Consider the following 25,239-nt stretch of genomic DNA (forward strand, 5'->3'; position numbering starts at 1 on the left):
ATGAAACTCGCAGGAATTTTAGGGAATCACCTGAGTTATAGTCTGGCAATAAAAGTATTAAAATATAGGGAATAATTTAGGACAGTTAAGTGTGAAGTTGGTAATACGTATTTTGATCGTGTAATACGTATTTGATAGGTGGGACATTATACATGACAATAGGTTTACAAGATTTGTAACGAATGAATTGCAGAAAAGCAGGTTTCCTTAATGTTAATTTGCGAAATGTGCAATAAGTTGCCGTTTCCCTATCAATTTTGGTCTATTAGGTATCAAACATTCATATGTTACATTGATAAAAAAAGAAAGTTGAAAAAATAATTGTAAAATGCCTGCCCTGCAGATTCTGGTTTCTCTCCGTTGTCATTATTCATGCTGCAATACAGTGTCGCCATCTGTGATCTGCTGGCGGAACTAGAAAAGCTTTTTCAGTTTCCTCCAGCCGTGAGGGATCGGTGCGCGAAACAGTGCTTACGGCGCGGTTGCGATGAGCAGGTGGTTCTTCCAAAGTTCGAAGTTTGTCGTAGAAAGAAACATTTTTTGCGAGCGCGAATGTTCTGCGATTCGTGTTTTAAGGATGTGACTGTTTGTGTCCTCTCAGCTTTGTGGGTAAGTACATTTACGACGTACGTATAATATATATTTTTTGCGAGTGATGGGATTTTCAATAGAGCCTCGCGCAGTACCTGACACATGTTGCGAGGTAGTGAGTCGAATTCGGCAGAGGCGTGCTGAAGGGGGATTTATGAGGGCCACAGCCCCCTATTTGGCTCCAGTATTTTTTAAATAAAGAACGTCAAAGACAGGAAAAGATGGCAAAATGAGGGCTGCCTACTAAAAAAAAGTACGTAATCTCTCTTTCAAAAATCCTGTGCACGCCACTAGAATTCGGCACAAATTTAAAAATTAGGCATATTGGTCTCTCACCGGATCCACAAAAAGCCGCGCGACACGTTCGCGGAATCTAATTATCCTGGAAGTTATGCAAAATTCATTATTTTTATTTTGCACCAATTTTGCACGAAAAACTGTATGTTGTGGGTACATAATATATATTTTAATATTCTGATGTAATTCTTCAATATTCTAAAGCAAAGTTCTTGGTAATTTGATGTATATAATTGGAGAAGAATATTTACACACCAATATCGATCAATATTTTGAACAAATTTTAATTATTTCAATTTCAAAGTATCGGTATCTGTTCAAAGTGTTCATTCTCTCCCTCGTTTTAATTTATTTTCATCTCCCTCTCTATCTTCTATTTCTCTATCTCTTACTTTCTATCTTTCCAATATTCTTCTATCACTTTTCTACCTCTTTGTTTTTATTTTTCTGCCCTACCTATTTATCTCTCTATCTTCCTATGTTTGTCTTTCTTCCTCTAATTCTCTATCATTTTGCCTCTATCCTTTTCCAGTTTTCCTCCTTGTTTTATCTTCTTCTTTCTTTGCGTGTGGTTCTTGCAATACTATAAGTTGTTTTCAAAATTTCTCATTTAAGTAATTTGGGTCGATAGGGGCGTTTTTTATTTGATGTGGCACGAAATTCAACCTCTCAATATATATATATATATATATATATATATATATATATATATATATATATATATATATATATATATATATGTATGTATGTATGTATATATATATATATATACAGAGCATTCCCTGACATTCGCTACGAGACTCGCAGGCAAGCGGCCCGGCATCAGCGCTTGTCTTTCCCGGTGAACGGGTCCGCGACAGTCGCACGCTACAGTCGTTTTTTTTTTCGCTTTCCCTGCCTTCGCTCTCTTTCCCTTTCTGTTGACGTTGCAGACTGACGCCAGTATAATCTTCCCTCGGAAGTTGTATTGTGTCGTGTCCGTGTGTTGAAGATTGTGGCTTAATATGGCACCACAAAAGTTTACATTACAACAAAGGATTTATCTTGTCCAGTGTTACTTCGAAAAGAGGAAGTGCGACGACGTTTTGCAACGAAATTTCCTATTGTTCCCGTTCCACACAGAACCACTATATTACACCTCTTAAAAAAGTTTAGAGTAACAGGGTCAGTTCTGAACAAAAGTAGAAAGAAAAATGGGGAAATCTAAAAAATAAAGTATACAAAGGCAATCCGCTCACCATCCGTGAGTTAAAAGAGAGTATTGTACGAGAAATCGGGAGAATTGCAGTAGACGAACTTGCACGTGTAAATGCCAATTTCCTTGGGAGATGCCAGGAATGTGTTGCGGCAGAGGGACATCATTTTCAACACCTTCTGTAGTCAAGGTTAGTACGCAATATGAAAACTGTCATTTTAATAGCCGACTCTACCGACTGTTGCTGACCCGTTCACCGGGAAAGACAAGCGCTGACGCCGGGCCGCTTGCCGCCGAGTCTCGTAGCGAATGTCAGGGAATGCTCTGTATATTGTGTATTGGTACATATCCCCCTATTATCACACGAGCAATAATTTATATTTTTTATTTTCTAAATTTTATGTATATTTTTCAAGATAGAGTTTAACAGGTTTTAAAAATACGAGAGAAAAGATAAAAATCTTGGGCCGCATTCAATCGTTTCGCACTCATTTAAGTTTTTATTTTCTTATAAATTTTTCCATGAGCACAGATCAAATGAGGTAACTAGTACAGTGGGATCCACTAGTATTACCCTGCAAATTGTCCATGACTATTTTCATTAATTATTCTCTTACACCGTATGCGTTTTCAAGCGATGGATTTTTATGTATGCTGGTACAGAAGTTGTCAACAGCTTGTTTCGAGGTTTCTTTTAATTCTTGAAGCTCTTATTGGGTCAAATAAAGTGCACGAACATGGTGATGGACAATTTGAAAGTAATACTAGTGGATCCCACTGTACCACAATGTAGAATATATATATAATAGATTCACGGTGGTCTTGATTGATTGATTGATTGATTATTTGGTTCATTTTTACTTCGCATTTCTGCCACTCTTTGGATGAGGATGACTGATGATATTGATGAAGGGACACTCACAAAGAACACCCATGCCCGGGCCGGGATTCGAACTCGGGACCCCTGGCGTCGTAGCGCGCTGTGCTAACCACTCCACCACGGAGAGCGGCAGTTTTCTCTTGCAATGGGAGATGATGTGCGAAAGAGAAAATACTCCGTTAGGAGGAGTATTTCTGTTTCGTTTCTTCGGCACCGTCACCGGAAATTATCAACGCTTTGAAAGAAACCTACTTCCCTTAAATCGATAAAAGCTGTCAAACATCTTGCAGGTCAAGGAAACATCCACCATCAATTATCACCACAGGACACGAACAGTTTTCCTTCTACCTGTAAATTTGCACTTAGACCACTGGGCTAACGAGGATGTGCGTTTCACAACTGTTAGGGAAGAATGTTGTTTTCACAAGATTGGGCGCGTTCGCATTAAAGTTGTCAGCCATTTCAGGCATGCTTGCGAAACGTGCTCGTGCAATGATAACCAAGTACCTCGTTTATGATTCCGAGAGCATGGCTTTTGTGGTGATGTTGGTTAGACCGCAAGTGGAGATCGCACTGAAGTTAACGCACACACAGCCTCTCAATGGGGCTGGTCAGGCAAAGCGAATTGTAGGTGGCAGCACGATTGCGCTTCGGACAGGCTTCCGTCATTTTAATACGATGCAGGATGTGCTATTATATTACATTGCAAGTTTAACTTGATTTTAACCTGATATGAATCAATGCTACAAAACCAGGATTTGAAAATAAGGTGATCGTCGACGACAAAAGAGATAGCGGAACTGAAATGCTTAAAATTTGCATGATATTTTTTTACGTCACTTGCCATTTTAGCAATTTAAGCACTCTATTATTGAGAGCTGGTCTATCAGTCTCATAATAATTCCGTACGACTGTACTTTCATTTTCATAGTAGTTGTTAATAAAGGATTTTTTTAACATTATATCACACTTTTCGATATGGTCAATAAAACTGATCCTCTGTTATATAGCCTACACACACACACACATACACACACACACGGTGTTTTAAAAAGGTACTTACCTTTTTTAAAACACCCTGCACATTTATCGAGGAGAATAGTTATTAAAAAACATCTGTATCACGTCTCGCAACCTAACTATAATGTTGAAATGTTGTAACAACAAAAATGAGAACGCAAGTACAAGGGCAAAATGTATCTTTCATACAAAGAAAATATACGTTAATGTTACGTTATTGGAGAAGGCATAGTGTAAAGTAAAAAAAAAAAAAAAAAAAGTAAAGTGCTCCCCTGTGCTTAGCACCACGCCATGAAGGCGTATAGGGGGTGTGGGGGTAACGCCCCACACTTTCTTGATCCGGTCGTGAGTGGGGGTGATGTGATCAGCATCACGCCCCTGACCGCCTTTACCCCCCAGGGTTTCCCCCAGGTACCCATGTTATTCGACGCTGGGTGGGCGCCGGGGCCGCTTCCATCGTTAGAAAAGTTCCCGGATTTGAACCGGCCGGGGATCGAACCTGGGACCTTGAGCATGGTAGTCAGACGCGTTACCGACTGAGCCACCGCGGCCAGTTAGGCATAGTGTATAATAATAAATATTGCTATCGCACCTAATACATTTTTCTGGATTATTTGGGAAGTTTATCCGATTCTTACACCCGCTGTTGAATTACACATACTCGTAATTAAAACAAAAAACAGTATAAAGCGTGGTGTAGAATCTAAATTTTTGTATTATCGACCCACGGCATGTGGGAACGACCCGAATGACATACATTTTAGTGTTGTTTTTTTAGATTAAACAAACGATACTTAGTCCGTTTGAGCTACCGTGCCGTTGCGCTTTAATATATTAAATCTTTGCTTCACAAGAATGTGGTTTTCAGAAAAATATGACTTGCTACATTATCTAAAAGGTTTACGAAACACATTCTTATTGCCGTTTTAGAGCAGAAACTCTTCACTTCGGTGACAATAACGTTTGAACAGCCACTACATCGGGCTCCAATGTAAAACTTTAGGGCAACCAAATGACGAACGACAAAACGGTGGTGGTGCCTCCAACGACAAAATTTGGCACTGAACAGCGGCATTGTGTCTGCTATCTGTCCATCACCATCCTTGATCGTCTGTATATTTTCGGTTGATCTGGAAGGGATCGGATGGAAGCATGACAGACAAGGGGAAACAAATATTACACGTACGTACGTAAAAGATTACATTTCTACGGCTCTCCGTATACTCACATTAGAAAAGAGTTAAATTAATCGTCAGTTTATCGATGTTGGTTTATATTGTTACATGAACTTATCGGTAAAACTGCTGATTATACGGATCTGGTAATTCTATAATTAACCTGCATTTAGTGTCAAAGTTCGTCATTTGTCTAGTTTTCATGAATGTATCCATAGGGGGCAAGGGGACACTTGGGGCCCCTCATAAATTAAAAGTTTATTAAAATTCCAAATTAATGATACTGTTGATTACCTCTGGGGCCTGAGGAGAAAAGCAATGAGAAATTTTTATGATTTCGGATATATAACAGTTATTTAGTAAAATAGTCCTGGATGCTATTTTTACAGGATATAAAACTTTTTGATTCTGCCCCCCCCCCCCCCAATCCCCAATGTTACGTCCCAAGTTATGCCCATCAATTAAGTTAAAGTTGACTGATTGATTGATTTGGTTTAATTTACTTCGCTGTTCTTCCAATTTTCACTAATCGCGAATATGAGGATAGGTGATGATATGATGAAATTATGAAGTGACACAAAGAATGCAAAGGCGACCCCTTGACCCCTGGCGTTGTAGTGCGCTGTGCTAACCACTCCACCACAGCGAACGGCAATAAAAAAATGGACACCTAGATCTTCAAATACTCGCTTAAGGCCGAATCACACGGAAATGGATTTCCAGTTAGTTGGCGCTGAACTGGCTACCTGGCCGGATGTGATGGCTGCCTGGCTGGCTGCTTGACTGGTTTGGAGGAATAGGACATGTTCTAATCGCTACTGGCTCTGCTCGACTGGATTCTGTGGAACAGCCAATCAGAGCAAAGTTTGGCCATGTGAAGGTAATCTGTGAGTTTACAAAGGGAAGTTTTTTGTCTGTGGTTTCCGAGTGTTGGCTGTTTTTGTTAGTTTCCCGATAAAAAAGGAAAGAGATGACGTGCAGTTAGGGATGTGACGAAGCTGAAAATTTACCGATGCCGATGTACTCACCGATAATTTTTGGAACCGATACCGATGCCGATATTTAACCGATTCCGATACACAAGATTATTAAACAGAAATGGGATGTTATTTTCAGCGTGACAAAAATAAATTTTCTATGTACATTTCTATTGCATATTATATATATATATATATATATATATATATATACACACATATATATTCTCAAGAGATGCGAATGTACATTTGCATCTACAAAATGTTATGTGAACCTTTAAGAAGAACATGGATTCTCAAGAGATTGAACATTAGTACACTAGCAGTTCTTTGAAATGCAAAATGAATTCCTGTTCTGCCAGATTCAACTTCAGAAACACGAGATTTGGAAGCACTTCAGGAAGTAACCGACTTCTTCTATTATCGCAAATCTGTTCAGCAACACTCTATCAATGAATACTGATGCAGCAGGTATGCCCAAGTATTTTCTCAGCACTTGCTTCAGGTTTGAATACTCATTTTTGAATTTCCAATACAACAGCAGATCCTGGTTCAGCAATGTACTGTTTTATTTCCGATTTATAGTTAGGTTGATCCTCTGAATGAGTTTGCAATAATTTTATTACAAAAACTCTACAATAATGACGAATCATAACCAAATTTACAATAAATCTTACAAAACTAGAATATAAAACTTATTAGAAGGTAAAAACTCTAGTATAATCTGTACCGGTTTAAATATCGGATTTTTGCCAATTCCGATACCGATGCCGATGTGTCAATTTCGGCCGATTTTCATACATCTGTAATCGGCTTCGGCACATCCCTACGTGCAGTGCATTCGTGTTCAGTTCATTAATATTTAGGTATTTATGTAAAGCGATGAGATGTGTACGTGACAAATAAGTTTATGGTTAGCCGAAAATTAAAATCCTTATCATTACAAGCGTATTAATATCAAATGTTTGATTTTTTTTTAATGAACCTGCGAATCTCATGTGTGAATATGCATACCCGAGTTAATTAAAAAGCTTGTTCGGTACGCATTGATTGCCATCTTTTTTTCGAGCCAATCTCTAGTCCATACTTTTCTATTTTAATTTTTAATAAAAGCACAAAGCAGTAATTCTCCTACAACATTCTTCAAATTGCTCGTCCATCTTTACAGATTGTCTGCTCTGCGCAATGTCTTATGGGAACAAATGTCTATCGACAAGTACGGTAACAAACAAGTATCGTGTGAGGCGAAAACTAGCAAATGGGTAGCCAGTCCAGCGCCAACTAGGGCATTCCTACTGGAAAACCAGTTCCGTGTGATTCAGGCTATACTACATGACGACGTGAGTTGCGGCGATGAGCCAAGTTTAAAAGCAACTTTTGAATAAGAAGTTATTGTATCGCCGCAGAGTTAGGCATCACACATAACATAACGCCTTGCAGGGAAGCAGGTATTTCAGGATCTAGGTGTCCCATTATTATTGCCAGTGACTGTACATTGCAAGGTGCTTTGGGTTCTACCTTAAAGCGACCTCCGCAGCAGAGTGGTTAGGACAGGCACACATCGTCTAAACTAATCTCGAAATACGCAACAGCAGTAATAGTTCGGAAATTGTTATATCAAGTTTCTCTCACAGTATTCCAATATTCTTGTCTTCCCCAGAAGTTCAGGAATACTTCCGCCATTGCGCTACGACGCCAGAGGTTCCCGGATTCGAATTAGTGTGTGGTCCTTCCTTAATTTCATCTATCATCACTCATCCTCATCGTCGCAATTAGCCTAAAGTGACAGGAAAGCGAAGTAAAAAAAATCAATAATTCTACTTTAACTGTAGTTTTAGTCCCGTTTAGAGCGAATAAATCTCCTGTTTTTCGCTGGAACTACGGTATTAGGGCTATTTTCCCCCCTTCCGGATCCCGTGTTAACATTCAATTTTCCTCGTATATTTCACCGCATTCGATACCCGGAGGATGCACATGGTGGTTCGGATCCCACTGTAAACAGTAGCTCCAGTCCCAATTAGCCTTACTGTGCATAAAGTGGACTTAAAACACCAACTCAATTAATCGTGCATTTCATTAACAATGAAGATCACTAAATTTAAATTCAATCCGATATAATACAGAGTGTCCGAAAAGTCACGCAACCCGGTGTTTACGACCGTATAACGGAATAGCGAAACGGAATGAGAAGAAACGCTTTCTGCCAAGAGAATGCCCTGTATATTGGGAAAATTTAGAGAGACAAACATATGTAAGAACATGCATGTTTTAATAACAAATAAACAAAGTGTTGCCAAAGGCGGAAAAAAATATTTGCAAATCGTGTATATTGATGCACAGAACTCACTGAGGTAAATTATTGCAACATTTCACAATACCAACGAACAATTTGGATGGCCATCTATTGAATTTGACAGAAATATAACTTTGACGAAGTTTCTTAAACATTGCAGAAGGGAATATATGGGCTGTTCCAAAAATCGATGTTTTCACAATATTACGAGGGACACTGGCAACACTGTTGGTGTCACGTGTCACTAACAGACGTGTTTCACCTCAGGCTATCACACTAAGGCACTTTTAACGACAAAGGAGAAAGTTGGTTATTCTCGAACATATGCAATAAATTACATACACCTTGCAACCCTGAAATGTGGTTTCAATTGGATAGGTATGTCAACAGCCAGTGTCCCTCGTAATATTGTGAAAACATCGATTTGCAAATATTTCCGCCTTTGGCAACACTTTGCTTATTTGTTATTAAAACATGCATGTTCTTACATATGTTTGTCTCTCTAAATTTTCCCAATATACAGGGCATCCTCTTGGCAGAAAGCGTTTCTTCTCATTCCGTTTCGCTATTCCGTTATACGGTCGTAAACACCGGGTTGCGTGACTTTTCGGACACTCTGTAGTATTTCGAGGAATACAAAGCAAGTAATTGTTAGTATAGTTGTAAAGAGTTTTAGAAATTTGCACATTTTTTTAAAAAAAAATGCTTGGTTCTGCAGCATCGGTGGACAAAAACATACAGGTCAGGGCTAAGAAACTTCCAAATTTGTAAATTTTTGTTCTGTGTCGTGACCTGTATGTTACATAAAATGTAAATTAATTCCTTTGTTTAATATTATCCATCCCATGAACATCTTTTGGAGTGAGTGCGCAAAATTTGTCGCGACTAAATCTCCCGTAAATTCAATGTCGAAAATTGGAAATCACTCTTAAATTTGTGGTCGAAAATTGGAAATCTCCATTAAATTTATGGTCGAAAGTTGGAAATCTCCATTAAATTTATAGTAGATAGTTGGAAATCTCCCTTAGATTTGTGGTCGATAGTTGGAAATCTCCCTTAGATTTGTGGTCGAAAGTTGGAAATCTCCCTAAAATTTATGGTCGATAGTTGAAAATCTCCCTTAGATTTATGGTCGAAAGTTGGAAATCTCCATTAAATTTATGGTCGAAAGTTGGAAATTTCAATTAAATTTATGGTCGAAAATTGGAAATCTCCCTAAAATTTATGGTCGATAGTTGGAAATCTCCCTTAGATTTGTGGTCGAAAGTTGGAAATCTCCATTAAATTTATGGTCGAAAGTTGGAAATTTCAATTAAATTTATGGTCGATAGTTGGAAATCTCCCTTAGATTTGTGGTCGATAGTTGGAAATCTCCATTAAATTTATGGTCGAAAGTTGGAAATCTCCCTTAGATTTGTGGTCGATAGTTGGAAATCTCCATTAAATTTATGGTCGAAGGTTGGAAATCTCCCTTAGATTTGTGGTCGATAGTTGGAAATCTCCATTAAATTTATGGTCGAAAATTGGAAATCTCCCTAATATTTATGGTCGATAGTTGGAAATCTCCCTTAAATTTGTGGTCGAAAGTTGGAAATCTCCATTAAACTTATGGTCGAAAGTTGGAAATTTCAATTAAATTTATGGTCGATAGTTGGAAATTTCAATTAAATTTATGGTCGATAGTTGGAAATTTCAATTAAATTTATGGTCGATAGTTGGAAATCTCCCTTAAATAGTCGAAAGTTGGAAATCTCCATTAAATTTGTGGTCGATAGTTGGAAATCTTCCTTAAATTCATGGTCGAAAGTTGGTATTCTTCCTTAAATTCATGGTTCGAAAGTTGGTCACCATATTCCCGTTTAACCTATACCCTGTCCCATATATCTCTGGAGGAAGGCCGCGCATAGCGTCAGAGAAGGGGAGAAAATCGAGTAGGCAGAGCGAAGCAGTACACGCTGCTCTGAAGGCTGGTAACTACTGTCGCTTTCCCCCTACACGCAATCCTGTTCCCTCTCACATGTTCATTGGTGGAGCCGTCTCGCGTCACTACTTGCGCAGAGACATGTTTTCGTTCGCCTGCTCCAGGGATATTGGGACAAGGTATATCTGTGCGTAAAGTGGACTTGAAACATGCCAGCTCTACAACAGCTCCACAAAACTCTATCTTAACAAGGGTGAAAACGTATCTCTGTTATCGGACAAGAATTGTTAGGTCTAATGTCCCCTTCTTCCCTCCAACGTTACCTGGTCTTATAACTAATTACTTCCTCCATCTTTTAAGACATGGCCTCTACACCTCTCCTAGATTTTACACTCAGTTTAAGTTGAAGTCTGCATAAGTTTCCTCAACACAGGTGAGAGAATGCAATCACTATTACTCTTTCAACATGCACATTCGCAATCCCTGTCGTAAATCATGATTAACTCCCTCAAGAGTTTTCGTTGAGCATTCTTCTGCTAAGCCGCGTTGTTAAAGAGGTCGCTGTTTCATAAGCAAACTTTACTGTCAAAAAGAAAACACGTAAAACCCTTCCAAACTCCACGAGTTTGCAGAGACGGGGAGTTACGAGCAAGAAGACCCATTGTCTCAAGGAGAATCTAAACATTTCGCGGAAATATTTGGCCCAGGTCGTATATCTGTCAGGAGTTAGATTTGTGGCTCCACCCGCTAAGCAGCGTTTGTCAGTGCAGGAACAACGAACTGCTAGGTTTACAACTTTGGATGTGCTCAGTTGATCTTGAGGTCTGCACCAGACCTGCTTCAGGTCTCCAACTATGGAGAAAAGTCCCTAAATCTGGAGCAATTGTAACAATACCAGTTGGCAACGAAATTTATGGAGAAGCATATCACGGTTGGTTTTAGACTTGAAAAGAAATTTTATAATAACATTTGATTTTTATTTTGGAGTTAATAATTTCTTTACCTGCACATTTTTTACTAACAACCTTTGCCAATTTTTATGTGGAGTTTTAGCGACTTTCACGTTCTAATTGTTGGCAACACCGGCTTCACCTCGTGGGAAGAAATCAAGACAAGAGTAAGGTAAATTATGCGCCAAGCACAGCCCAACAATTGTGCTCCTGGTGTATTTCATTGCTTAATCAACAATTTCGTTCTGTAACGCAGAAGGAGAAATAGGAAATTCGGTTTCTTGCCTGCTAAATCCATAGGCGGAGTTCTGGAGGGACCAGGGGGGCCTGGCCCCTCCAACTTAAAAAAAATACTAAAAAATAGTAACACATGATTAAGTTCAGTTACTACATTTTTGTTATGAAGTCATACCTCAAATCTTGTCGTTTGGCATGATGGTATGTGCGGTAATTGCGCCGCAACAGCGGGTCTTAGACGATTTGATTGATGTGTACAGTTTGAAGAAAGAAAAATGTAAAATTACTTTGTGTTGAGTCAACAGTTAGTGCTGAGGCATCAAAATAACGTTTCAATTTAATTTTTCTAAAATTTCTGAAGCTTACTATTGTACCGTAAATTTTTTAAAGTAATATGAGTATTGTATCAATAAAAATAATGAAATTCAAAATTCAATAATCGTACTGTTTTGCTTCTTTTAAAACTGACAACCAATATACTAATTAGGCTAATATTTGTTTACTTAAGCGAGGAAATTTAATATTTTCAAATCTAAAAGGCCTAAAAGGCAGTGTTTTAAAGTTGTTGTTTTTTATTTCCGGGGTAAGGCCTCCGGACCCGTTATAAACTAGGGGATATTCAATACCTGAGAGTTATTGAATATTCGCTAGTTTATAATATCATATGCTTCTCCCAAAGTCTGCCCCCCCCAAAAGCAAAAACTCAAACTCCGCCCATGGCTAAATCCCACAATTCTATTGGATTCAAAACCTTTTCTCTTTAATTTTTATTTAATAGTAAGTAAATAGCAGTAACGAATACAGATGAATCATTGACAAGCTTTGTTTCATTAATAAGTAAAAAATGTCACAGATTTGCCACTAAAGCTTTTGGAGTAACGGTGTTTTAAGAAACAATTACTTTTTCAGTTATACATAAAATCTATTAAACCTATTACCTTAAAAGTTATAGGTTTTTAGAACCTGCAGGACTTTTAAAACACACTATATATGATATAAGTATGGTATAGCCAATGCTTTTAAAGAAAGCAAATCAAAGATAGATGTAATACATTTATTAATTACACTAATTTATCAGTAATTTTAGAAGAAGGCGTGGCGTGTTAATGGCTATTCGCAAATGAAAAAGTAGATCTGATATTGGTTCATGTAGAGTAGCTACTTGGAAGGTAATCAAAAATCAATAACAATCTTGACAGCAATAGCTAAAGTGTTTGAACATTTAATTGCAGCACGGATTTATAAAAGGTAGATCTACGGTTGTCAATCTGTTAGTTGTAATAGATTCAATCAACTCTAATTAAGAAATCTCAAACATAAAGTTATCAAAAGCTTTTGATCGATCTGTTTATCTTTCTTAGATGGAGTAGGGATGGAATTCCCGTGACACAGCACCCTTGACATTAAAAGCAGTTTCTCTTGATTCGCACAATGCTGAATTGAGATCATTCAATTCGATATTTCCTGATTGTGCTCAAGGTCCTAGCGTTTCTTTTGTTTTTACCTATTGTGTTATTCAGGGATCTCGCTTAGCGCTCTTGCCTTTGATGTGAGAGGCCTCTGGTTGGATTCACGGAGCTCACAAAATTTAAACTGTAGGTCCAGCCCCATTAGCCAATTTGTGCATAAAGTGGAGTTTAAAAAAAGAACTAAAAAATATCGATTCTAAAATAAGGAAATTATTTTAACCAACCACTATAACTGTTTCTTAGGAATCCTTATGAATCGATCGTTGTATTGGTGCCGATGACCAAAGCTCCTGTTAGCTCAACAAATAACAATCCCCCCCCCGCCTTCCCCTTGCGTTTGTAGTCATAATACCGGTACACCATCTGATCAATGCCCCATGCAGTACATTTACAAGACCCAAAGACATCCCTCCAACGGTCTCTGGTGCTGCAAAGTGTGATTAAGGTTTGGAAAGAGCAATGCAATACCCATGTGCCATCCTATCACAGCAGAATGGCAGAGGATCAAGCTCTATCCCTTGCATGGGATCCACTTAGCTTGATGTTCCAAACAAACGCCTATAAAATTGTAGATCGCCCACCATTTCGGTGACTATCTTCAGTCACGATGGTGTAATGTGAGTATGTAGGGTTTTACGGGACGTTTTGATTACAGCTCATCGTTATACACTTTTTTAATCAAGTGCTTTACGGTTACCGAGACAGAATTAGATCAACAATGAAGAGAGAGAGATGTTGCTTTGATTAACCAAGCTAAAATATAAAATCAGGAAAAGGACACTGTTATTCCTGTGATTAACGTATTGTGAAGTAATCTGACATAAAGTGGCCTAGAAATTATCTGAAATTATATATGGTGAAGGAATGACCATACATATACAGAAATAAAGCTAGGTTTAACATATTGTTGCCAAAGGACGGTACAACTTTAAGAGTTATACTTTATTTTTTACTAATTATTTATTTTTTAATAAACAATTTTAAATTATAATCAATCAAATTTTATCTTAAACAAATGACATGCATTAACTATTTTAATGTTAACGATATATTCTTTATGCATTTAACTTTCTTCGACTAAGGCTTATATGTTTAAAAACCTGTGTGTGTGTGCTTGCGCGCGCGTGTGTCATATAGAACTCAAAATGAGATGCTTTTTATTTTGCCAGACAATTCATGCAAAATGATTACTAAACCAATTTAAGAGGTTTAGACCCGTTAAACCCTCCAAATATATACGGCCATGGACAAGGAGGGGGGTCATGATGTTGTTTATGAGGGGTAATGGCCACCCCTAATTGTCCATGTTTATTAAAAATTATAAATTGAGGGTACTTTTGATATCAGTCTGGAACCTAAGGAGCAAAGTAATAATAATAATTTTGTCGAAAATGTAACAATTAGCAAATAATCCTGTGCCCTATATTTATGTGATGAAAAACTTTTCGATTCTGGCCTCCCAAAACTAAAACCCTGGTTCGATTCTATCTCCCCCCCCCCCCCACAAGTTAGCCGCCAAGTTACGCCCATTGCCCCGTTCCACCGCGTATATAAATCCGGCCCTGGCTATAAACAACCTTCGAATAGCCACCTCGGTGTGCCTGCGTGTTGAATAATCGACTTCACGTACCGTGCTATTGGATCCGGTGTGAGAACTTTTGCTCTGGCGTATTCTGACGTGGAAACAACCGACTATATTGATTTTTTGTTTTATTTAGTTTTTCTGCTAGTTTTGGCTAATCGCGATGAGGATGTGTGATGAGTGGTATGATGAAATTGATGAAAGGACACTCACAAAGTGAAATTGGAAGAGGATGCTGCCTATCACGTAACTCCATTGGACAACTTTCGCTCGAAAATACTAGATCGAATCTTCCAATCCATTTGTCGACCGTGATTCGCTCGAATATATAGAATATCAAATAACATTTTAATCTGACAATCGTGCAAATATATGTGTAAACAATCGTCCTGGTAGTTTCAGCCCATAATCATTTATTCATTTTCATATATTGCTATGTATTGGTAAGCTAGACTAAATTACATTTTAACATGGAGATGATGACTATGTTTACTTTAGTTTCAATTTCACTGCATCTTTCACCTCATGATCCATATTTGAGGGGCCACTATCACAGACAAGTTACGGTTATACGGAAACGAGTGTATACCGATCGTTTGCCTGTTCGAGCGTTATTCGCTCGAGCAAAGAAGCGGTAAATACTGTAAGCCATCTAGCGTCATCCGCGCGAACTGTTAGACGATCGAGCAAAAAGGCCTCAATGCAGTACTCTAATGTACATTAACCATGTGCCTGTGAACGGCGAACTTAACCTTACCCTACGCTGACATGAAAAAAGCCGAGAGATTTCAGTGAAAAACCTGCCTATTAAGGCAGAGAATGATGAATGAATAATTGAACAATTGAGTTTTTGAGTTTCCCATAGTCCAAACCTACTTAACATTCACTTTCATCAGCCAATGAAAATGTGCAATGAGAACCTGACTTCGTTGAAGTTCATTTCAGTTCCTGAAATTTCCCAGCGGTGGGAATATTCCTCCCTTCAAAGTATTCGGCGAAACGGGAATTTTCTTTCTGCCGAAAATTTTGCATAGGTTCTTTTCTTCGGGGCACTCGGCGAAACGGGAGCAATTGGGCCACTTTAGGCACCGGATTCGAATTCTGGCCTGGACCATTGTGAGTAGCTCTTATCAATTTCATCTGTTCATCCTCATCTCCGCAATTATCTTAAGAGGCAGAAAAGGGATATAACAATGAAAGTACTCCGTTCTTGCAGTTCATACTTGATTTACAGGGTCCATGGGGCTCAAGCCTTTTATCAACTGCCTCCAATTAAGGGTTCCAGGGTCCGATTCCCGGCGGAGGCATAAAATTTCTGTACGGATCGCACGTAAATTTGCAGAATTATCTCCTGTTCCCTGAGAGCAAACGCATGATCATAAAGCTGGTAAGGCATATAGTTTTTTTTTTTTTTAATTATTATTTGTCTAGGATTCAGTGCTGTTTGAAAGCAGTCATTTGTCCTACCATAACGCCACCTGCAGCAAAGTAAGCACTGGGTGTATCAATATTTTGAATTATTACTCCACGGATCTGGAAGGAACATTTGTCACGCAACTCCGAGAAATATGAAGCTGACTGATGAAATATTCAAGCAGAAGAAGATCGGGGATGATTTACGACGATACTTTTTTCCCTTCAGGACAGGCTTTTGATGTGTACATTGCGTGACTGACATGGACCAGCAGTGGATAACCTTTTGCGGAGAATTTTTCTCCTGAACAAATCCATGAAAAAGTGGTAACATTTTTTTTCCTAATATCAAATTGTATGGATCCAACAAGTTTATTGTTCTACTTCTGTTCTTAACATGTCTATTCGGTACTGAACTTGCATTTGTAGATCATTCGTAACACCCATGATACAGGATTATTTGTTGGTTTTCAATACTGAATTTAAGAATATTTTCATTAAAATGTTCTTTATGTATACCACACTAGGTACATTTCAGTGCACAAGGTTCATTCAGGGACGAGAGGTTTTTATTATTATTATTATTATTATTTCAAGCTTACAACCTGCAAGGCTGGTTCGCAAATTATTCACTCAAGAGTTGCTTCACTAGAAAGTTTGGAAAAGGAATCTTCTGTTTTGGAGAAAAACCCAGGGTACAATACAATTTTTAGCTATTAAGGTTTTGATTTGATTTGATTTTAAAATTTTGGGTGCGTCAGCACTGAGGCTATTTTGCACCCGTCACATTATACGGGGTCCAGCCCCTTATCTTAACAAAGAACAACTCTAACGTTGCATAAGTAAAATCTTAAAAGCTTAAAATGTTCTGACTTTCGTAAAAAGCTGAGGCTGTAAAGGGGCACTCAGCACACACAAGGACAAAAAACAGGACAACACACACAAAATTATACTGGCCAGAGTGCCAGTCGCCAGAGCCTCGTTCGTCTGCAAAACGCAGTCCAGGGTGTACTAACGTGGAAGTGAGGTTGACAGTTGGGTGTACTACGTGGAAAATCACCCCTTACACCCCAGCTATTAAGGGTGAGCTAAATAAAGGTAGAAACCAAGTACACACCAGTACGTACATTTCTGCAAGTTTAAGCATGCATCAATTACTGCGTGCAAAGTGGAAGGATAATTTAGTCGACACAAACCCCTGTTACGCGATAACAGGAGAAGTTCCATATTTGAAAATATTGAAAATTATTTCCTCACTGTTACGAGGACCGTGTGTTGAAAAAGTAGCAGGAATATGTAAAACATTAGAATAAATACTGTATTTGAGATATTCTTCTGTTGTTTTGTCTCATTTGAGCAATTTGTTTTAAAAAAAATAGGACGTTAAATATTTCTTGCTTTTTGAATGGTTTCCGTACATATTTTTGGATTTTCAGTACATATATATATGTGTGTATATTTTGCTGCTTTAGCACATAATTATCCGGGCACTAACCATAACATTACTGTGAGTTTATATTCTGTCTCAGGAATCTCTGGAGCAAGTCCGCGCATAACGGTAGGGAAGAGGAGAAAACAGGTGGGTGGAGCGAAGCAGTGCATCCTGCTGCAAATGGCTGTCGCGTTGCTCCCCTCATGCCCCACCTTTACCTCGCACGAGTTCATTGGCCGGGCCCTCTTGAGTCATTACTTACTCCCTCTTGAGTCAGTACTTGCGCCCTCTTGAGTCATTACTTGCACCCTCTTGAGTCATTATTTGCGCAAAGGACTGGTTTTCGTTGGCTTGCACCACAGATTCCTACAACAGAGTACAGTTTCCTACACGCCGAAAATATTGTCTTAACAAGGTTTTAAAGAAAATTCTACAGCACGGCCTAGTAGTGCACGTTAGGTACAGGGAAAGGGTGAACGGCAGCAAAACGGCTTCTTATTGAGTAGCAAGTAGTCAGCACATCAATTTACATCGTTGCTTTACTCTACGCTTCTTCATCATGGCAAACGCACACATCCATGCCTCAACAAGGTTTCGAACTCTAACCACCTCGCCACCAAGGTTGCGGGAATACTTCACCTTTTTATTACTCTTTGCCATTTTCGTGTTCGGTTCGATCCTTGTATTGCATCAAGTAACCGCAGAAGAATACAGGAAAACGCTTCAAGCTGTACTTGAGAAAATGATCATCAGTCGGAATGATCAATTCCCGCCATGCTTGCATAACAAACACCTTATAGAGAATGGTTCCGCCCCAGACTCTGCTCTGGTGGTGTCCGCATTCAAGTTGCGTCATCATAAAAAAAAGGTTTAGAAAAACGGGGGAGGATGCGCCAGGACCTCATCTGGATACGATGTTGAATTTTCAACCGCACCTCATTTTATGACACATAAAACCACTTGGGAGAATATCCGGTCAGAAAGTAATCCGGACGAATTGCTGTTTCCTGCGAGGCCTCTCTCTCTCTCTTCCCCTACCCTATAAAAGCCATTCATTTTTTCTGCAATCCACAAAAACAAAATAGCCTTTCTACACCAGAATAGGTCAAAATAATAATTATAATAATAAAATACTTTTGGTGGATTATAAAATTATTTTGACGACCTAATAAGTAATAACAGCACATTATGATTACTAATAGTAGTAGTATGTGACAATTACTTTTGTCACCAGTCTTTTTTGTACTTTATGTGAGTGTATTTTAGAATTTCGTAAATACTCTTTAACAACTTTCTGTAGCCAGTTGTGCTTTTTGGCTTTTCTTGGATTTTCGGTTCTAGACGGCGAGGGTAGGAAAACAATACCGATTTGTGGAATTTTTGACACTAAGGGTGACTTTTACTTGTCCAGCAATAGGAACAACGTCCAAGCTGCCGACCGAGGGGGAGTTCTTTCGCAACACGTGTGAGGACTGCTCTGTTTTTTTTCTTCACCCCCCAACCACTCAAGTAGACAACGGGCCTGGAAGAAGGACCACCGTCCAGCATTTTTTCTAAGCTAACGAACTGCGGGGCGGTTGATTTTTGAAGTTTCAAGATTTCCTTAAATACCCCTGGACTCCAGAGGACCGACACAGTTTTGCGCCATATTCAGACCGAACACCATCTCCGCGTCACTTTGCGCGAGTTACGGAACTTTGCTTTGTTTTAACCCTTTCGACCACGTCGTGTTAATTGTCGTGAGTGTGTGATCACAGTGACAGTGCCAGGAATTGAGACCGTGTTAATTACGTGTTTCACGTGCTCCAGGTGTGTTTTTTCCCTTTTTTGTAAGGAGGGACATTGAATAAATATGGGCGGCTAAAATTACGAGAGGGACGGGACCTTCGGGTTTCCGATTACTGCTGCCATGAAGCCAAGAGAAGAAGCCACGACCCTTGCTTGACTATACGACGCCTTAAGTCAAGAGAACCGCACCACGACGCTTGCATAACGGCGTCTGAGATGAAAGCCACGCCGCAGCGACAACTCGCATTGCCAACCCAGGTGGGAGACGACAGTACAACAGTGAGACGGATGTTACGCCGAGAATAGGAGAAGAGATAGAGAAAAGAGAGAGAGATGAAACGACGTCCGCCCTTAGACGACCCGACGCCCTGCGTATAACCGAACGGCCATTGAAGCCATGATCGGATGCAACGCCCCGAACAGACAGATGGAAGCGAGGTGCTTTTTCCGCCCATCTTCGTCGCCGCGATGGAAAATAGGAAGAAAAATGAATGTTACGTCTAAGTCGAAGAGACAGTTTTTGCCCGCCAGGAGGACAGACTGGCATAGCCAAGAGTATCGTCGGGACGCCGCAACGAGGACCGTTGACATCAGCGAGGACCACGCCGCCATTGAGTCGGTATAGTATCCTCCAGTTATTTCTTTATGTGTGAGAGTGAACATTTGTCCACCTACGTCGCCACTGGTTCGTCATAACACAAAGCGAGATGAAATCGAACAATGTTGCCTGCAATTACTAATTATTTTGGCCAATCAAATCAAAAGTACTATAAATCTTCAAAAATTAAGAACCTATTTCGCTCACCCTTCGAAATTCTATAAATGTAAAAGACCTACTATTTGTTATTGTTTTCCTATTCTCGCGCCGAGTATTTATATAATTAATTATTTGACTTTTACCGTGCTCTTTGATATATATAGGTATTAGAAAACTAGGTACTCAATAGTATAGCTGAGTTAATCATTTTGAATATATCCTAGTTTATATTACAGTCGTTCGTATTATCAGCACTCTTGTACTTGTAATCAAGTTAATTTCCTCTTGTCACTCATTTAGTGTATGCTTATTCTTTTTGCATAGTAGTGCCTCAACAAGTGTAGTGTCGATTATTATTTACTTTTGGTAACTATGACGCCTAGCTAATCGCGTCTCGTATGTGACAGAGTGCTGGCCGCGCGTATTTACATTGAAAGCAAGCCTAAGTGGCTAATTGAAATCTCAAATGTTTGAAATCTCAAATGTTCGAAGGTACACGGGAGATAAACCAAAGAGGCAGTTAGATGTTTTATCATGTAACGGTATCTTGTGTTCACCCCTGCAGCGTGTGTGTGTGAGTGCATGATAGAATGAGAGTGAGGGGATATGTAATGGTTACATTATCATTGTTGTGTTTATATATTTGCCGAATACACGTATATATTCGTTATCCTACAGGTGTTCTTGATTCATTTATATATATGTATAGATGTATATCCTCGTATGGTCGATATTTTTTGTTTTAGTCCTGAGTTTGAAGCTGTATAGCTTGTCTCCATTGACCAGATGGGTTATAGTTTTTCTATTATTACAACAATTATTATTATTATTATTGCTATAAATGAATAACAGCACCACTTTATGCACAACGTGGCTTAACGCCGGAGGTGTAAATAACCGACCCGGTGACACGAACCTGGAATTAAACCGTTAGCTGGTGGTAGGAATCGTGTTTCCTTAACCGGAGACGCGAACCAAGGACCGACGACCGTCCAATCGGGCGGCCGCGGAACCCTGAACCTACGGACCAGCGGTAGAGTAGTTTGGCACCTCGAACTGGGGACTTCGGTCTCCCGGACGAGTGGTCAAACCCTTTACAAGTAGCAGCAGTCGCCTCGGTATTCGAGTGTGTCGAGTCCGGTTACCACGATATCAGGTTCGAGTCCTCCTCATGGTTGTTGTCTTCTAAGGGCCCGCTCCGAAAGTCGCACGAGTTTAACGCGTTAAACGAGTTATGGTAACTGGCTGTCCCATAAGTGCTTCCGTGCGTTTCATTATGCTGTCCCAAAAGTCGCATTCCGTGCGTTTCGTGCAAGAACGAGATTCACCAAACGCACGGGCCAGGAGGCTGGTTTGTTCCGTGAGAATCGTTTGCTGCTGCAGACAACGCGCGTGCTGATGGATTCAAACTGCACTAGTTCGGAAAATGTATTATAACTTTAACGGATAGCGATATGAAGCAACATGCACAAGATGAGTGTGTCTATAACCGTTCTTAGAATGTGATTAAAATGAGTAACAGTGTCCACACTAGAGTTTATTTTCGTCATAAGGACATGCCTTCCGCAGGACGCCATGTGGCAACTTTCTCTAAACAAAACGCTGCCCCTGCGCTTTCGCCTAGATTGTCCCATAAGCCTGTAAAATAACTGGTTTCACCAGATTCACGAGCCCAGTTATTTTCGTTGAATACGTTCGTTTCGTTAAGACTTTCGGAACGCACCCTAAGTGTCCCTTCATGACTTTAATCTAATCATAATTCACCTTCATCACCGCAATTACCATAAATAGGCAGAAAGGCGACGCAAAGTAAGATAATACAAACAACAATAGTAGTAGTAGTGTAGGTGGCGGCAGTAATTTATCTTTTAACTGTTGAGCACAGTATGCAACCAAATGCAGTATCAACTCCCTTGTTAAATACAGGATTATACAGATAAAATATGTAAGATACAGATTGATTTCGTACTTCGCTATTCTGCCACTTCTGGCTAATCGTGAAGATGTAGGTAACGGCATGAAGTTGATGAAGGGACACTCACATGGAACACCCATGCCCAGGCAGGGATTCGAACTCGGAACTCTTGGGGTCGTTGCGCGCTGTACTAGCCATTCCGCCACGAGGGTCGGTAGTATAGTATAATAAGAGCAATGTACCGGGTGTTTCAGAAATACTATAGACGATAGACACTATCGACAGGCCCATGTTGATGCGAGTGTGGCAAGAAGTAGACCATCGTGTTGATGCGTGCCGTATCACCTGTGGTGCACACATTGAACATTTGTAGGGGAAAAAAACTGTTTGCGATCCTTCTGGACTGCTTTCATTAACGTAAGTTCAATATTTCACTTGCAATAAATATTTGTAACGCCTCAACTATTTCTGAAACACCCGGTACTTATATTTCAATACATTTCAACAAGATCTGATACTAGACCTTTGACACTACAAAGACGTTAGAATTCATTTGTTCTATTTGGATATTTTAAGTTACTTGAGAAACATTAGCAAAACAATTAACTCTAGTTTTGGCAATGGAGAGGAATGTAATAGATTTAACCTTACATTTCCTGAGAAAAATACGGTACATTATGTTAGGGGGGGGGGAGATGAAGAAGTTTTCATTATTTATTTTGATCTTTGCGTGAGTTGATCCTAAACCTCAGCAACTCTTCGTGCACGAATACCATAAGAAGAATAGAAGTGTGTGCGTGTTTTTCGTGTATACGTCATACCCTACCACGTCACAAGGTTTGTGAAGATAATTTTTTTTGCAAGCAAGCATTCTCTTCCGAACTCTTGACTGGATTTGGTTTTTATGACCTCAAACAAGCTGGGAGCAAAAATTCCTTCATGATTCAGCCGCTATTACACCTAGTCTTCAGCAGCTGCTGTGGACGCCAACACGAGCAAGATTTCATGCACAATGCGAGTAATCCTACACAGTGTGCATAATATTAAAGAGAATTCCACCGTCCGTAAATTTATATTGATTTCTGCAGGCTTTATTGGCCCATAGCTAAAGGCGTTCAGTGGACATAAAAACACGTCATTAAGTTATATTTGGCAGAGAACGGTTGGTCATTTCTGCTGCTACTTCGTCGCGTAATGGTAGCTTTGGGAAAGGTATTTCTTGTCGTTTTAAGTGAATTTGTTCAGCGAAACACACGGATTCAGTTCTTACAGTGCAAGAGCAATTTAATACATGTTGTAGCTTCTTTTCTGTTCTTGATTCGATTCGGGCCTTTTCCTTCGTGAAACACGGTTACCCAGGCAAGGTTTTCTTGTTCCTGTCTTATTAAGGACTTATATCTTATAACTAGGGCCCGGGACTTTGTTATAACATATTTTTCAATTGGCTTCGGATCTATTATTGGGGGTGAGATCTTTACATATCTGATGAAAATCAGCCGAAATAGACAAACTTGACAAAGCATATTTTGACATATTTCACCAATTTCGCGTTTATACAACATATTTCTTCAATTTTGTTGTAATAAGACATATTTCTGTATACTTTCGTAATTCTCTCGCACATAATCGGTTATTTCATTTTTTTTTCTTCGTAGCTTTAGCACAACGGATAGTTCATATTGTCGATGGCAGGATATGGAAATTGCGGAGGAAGAAAGGTGCCGTCTTTTCTTAGTACAGAACAATATAATACCCCACTTTTTTATCCCGTCGACAATTGATAGCCATGCAAACATTATTGAGGCAAAATGTTCTCTCTCATTGTTGCACGGGAAGTAAAGAAGTTTCGTTCTCATTTCTTTGCCTTTTTCGCTTTTCACAAAAATCAGTTAAAACTAAAAATTACATTAGGTACATTACAGCCCCTACTCTACTTCATCGGGTATGGGAGAAATTCGAGAGTACTGTTGTGCACATTTTTGACTTTACTGGGAATATTTCTGCATTTTCTGACATATTTGTAATTTTTCATGACATATTTTCCAATTTATATGACATAAGTACATACATATTTTACAGTTTTATAGGACATAAAGTCCAGGGCCCTAATTATAACTATCTGCGTTTATAGTGCAGGAGGCCTTAGAAAGATCGTTTCGCGGGCTTGCAGCAGACGACAATATGGGGGTGTGTCTGCGAGAACCAATCAGGCCCGCGAATGAGCGAGTCCGGTTGCCACAGCTAGCTCGGTGCACCCTTCTGGAAGGGTGAGTGACCTCTGCCTCTTGCTACCTCGGCCTGTTGTTCGGCTGAGGAGCAGACGACACGAGAGTATCGGCAATAGTGTGCTAGCGACGTCTGCTGTTAGACCGCGAAACGCTCTTTCTAAGGCCTCCTGCACTATAGTGCACTCTAACGAAACTGGTTACTGCAACCTCATCGTTGATTGATTGACTGATTTAGTTTGTTTATTGATTGATTTGGTTTATTTTACTTCGCTTTTGGCTAATCGCGAAGATGATTGTACACTTGCAAAGAACACCCATGCTCAGGTCGGGATTCGATCCCAGGACCTCTGGGCGACGTAGCGCGGTGTGATAACCACTCACCCCACGAGTGTCGGCAGATTTATTTATTTTATTATATACTTCGCTTTAATAAACCGTTTGGCTAATCGCGAAGATGAGGATGAGTAATGAAATTGATAAAGGAACACTCACATAGAACACCCATGCCAAGACCGGGATTCGAACTCGGCACCTCCGGCGTCGTAGCGTGCTGTGCTAACGACTCCGCCACAGGACCCCCATCAGGATAATCTGTGCGGTTGTGTGTTGTCCTTATGTCCTGCCTGACTCTCCGCAGATTCAGCCTTTATTGCAAGTAGGAATATTCTAGTCCTAATAACAATGGTAGCGTTGTGGCCTTGTAATCCAGAGGCCCTGGGTTCGATTCCCGGTGGAGGCACATACTGGATAGAATTCCACTTTAAACTGTAGGTCCAGTCCCGATCAGCCTTACTGCCCATAAAGTGGACGTAAAGCACCAAATCAATCTAGTCCTAATAAGAAGTTTTTGAGCGATTGATTTGGTTTACTTTACTACCCTATTCTCACTTTTGGGTAATCACGAAGTTGAGGATGAGTGATGATATGATTAAATTGATGAAGGGACATTGACGAAGAACACCCGTGCCCAGGCAGAGATTCGAACGCGCGTTCCGGATTCGAATCGCATGCAAGGTATGTGCATTTCATTTTGCTTGTCCCATCACCTATTCCGTTCATTCATACTACTCGACGTTTACCTAGATATGTAGAAAAAGTAAAGTAACATAAATATATTAA

At 39.6% G+C, this 25,239-nt stretch overlaps 1 protein-coding gene across 2 annotated transcripts in view; it reads left to right on the top strand.

The window, feature by feature from the left end:
• The first annotated feature begins 474 nt into the window (after window positions 1–474).
• The window catches only part of LOC145996489 (uncharacterized), a 158,950-nt gene continuing 134,185 nt past the window's right edge, over window positions 475–25,239 (top strand). For both annotated transcript variants that reach the window (XM_083132987.1, XM_083132988.1), the window contains exon 1: window positions 475–609. The gene's annotated coding sequence lies outside the window, so the exon portion shown is untranslated. The remainder of the gene's footprint in view (window positions 610–25,239) is intronic.

This window comes from Lepisma saccharinum, chromosome 12 (assembly GCF_977018435.1).
Source record: "Lepisma saccharinum chromosome 12, izLepSacc3.1, whole genome shotgun sequence".
Classification (NCBI taxonomy): Eukaryota; Metazoa; Arthropoda; class Insecta; order Zygentoma; family Lepismatidae; genus Lepisma; species Lepisma saccharinum.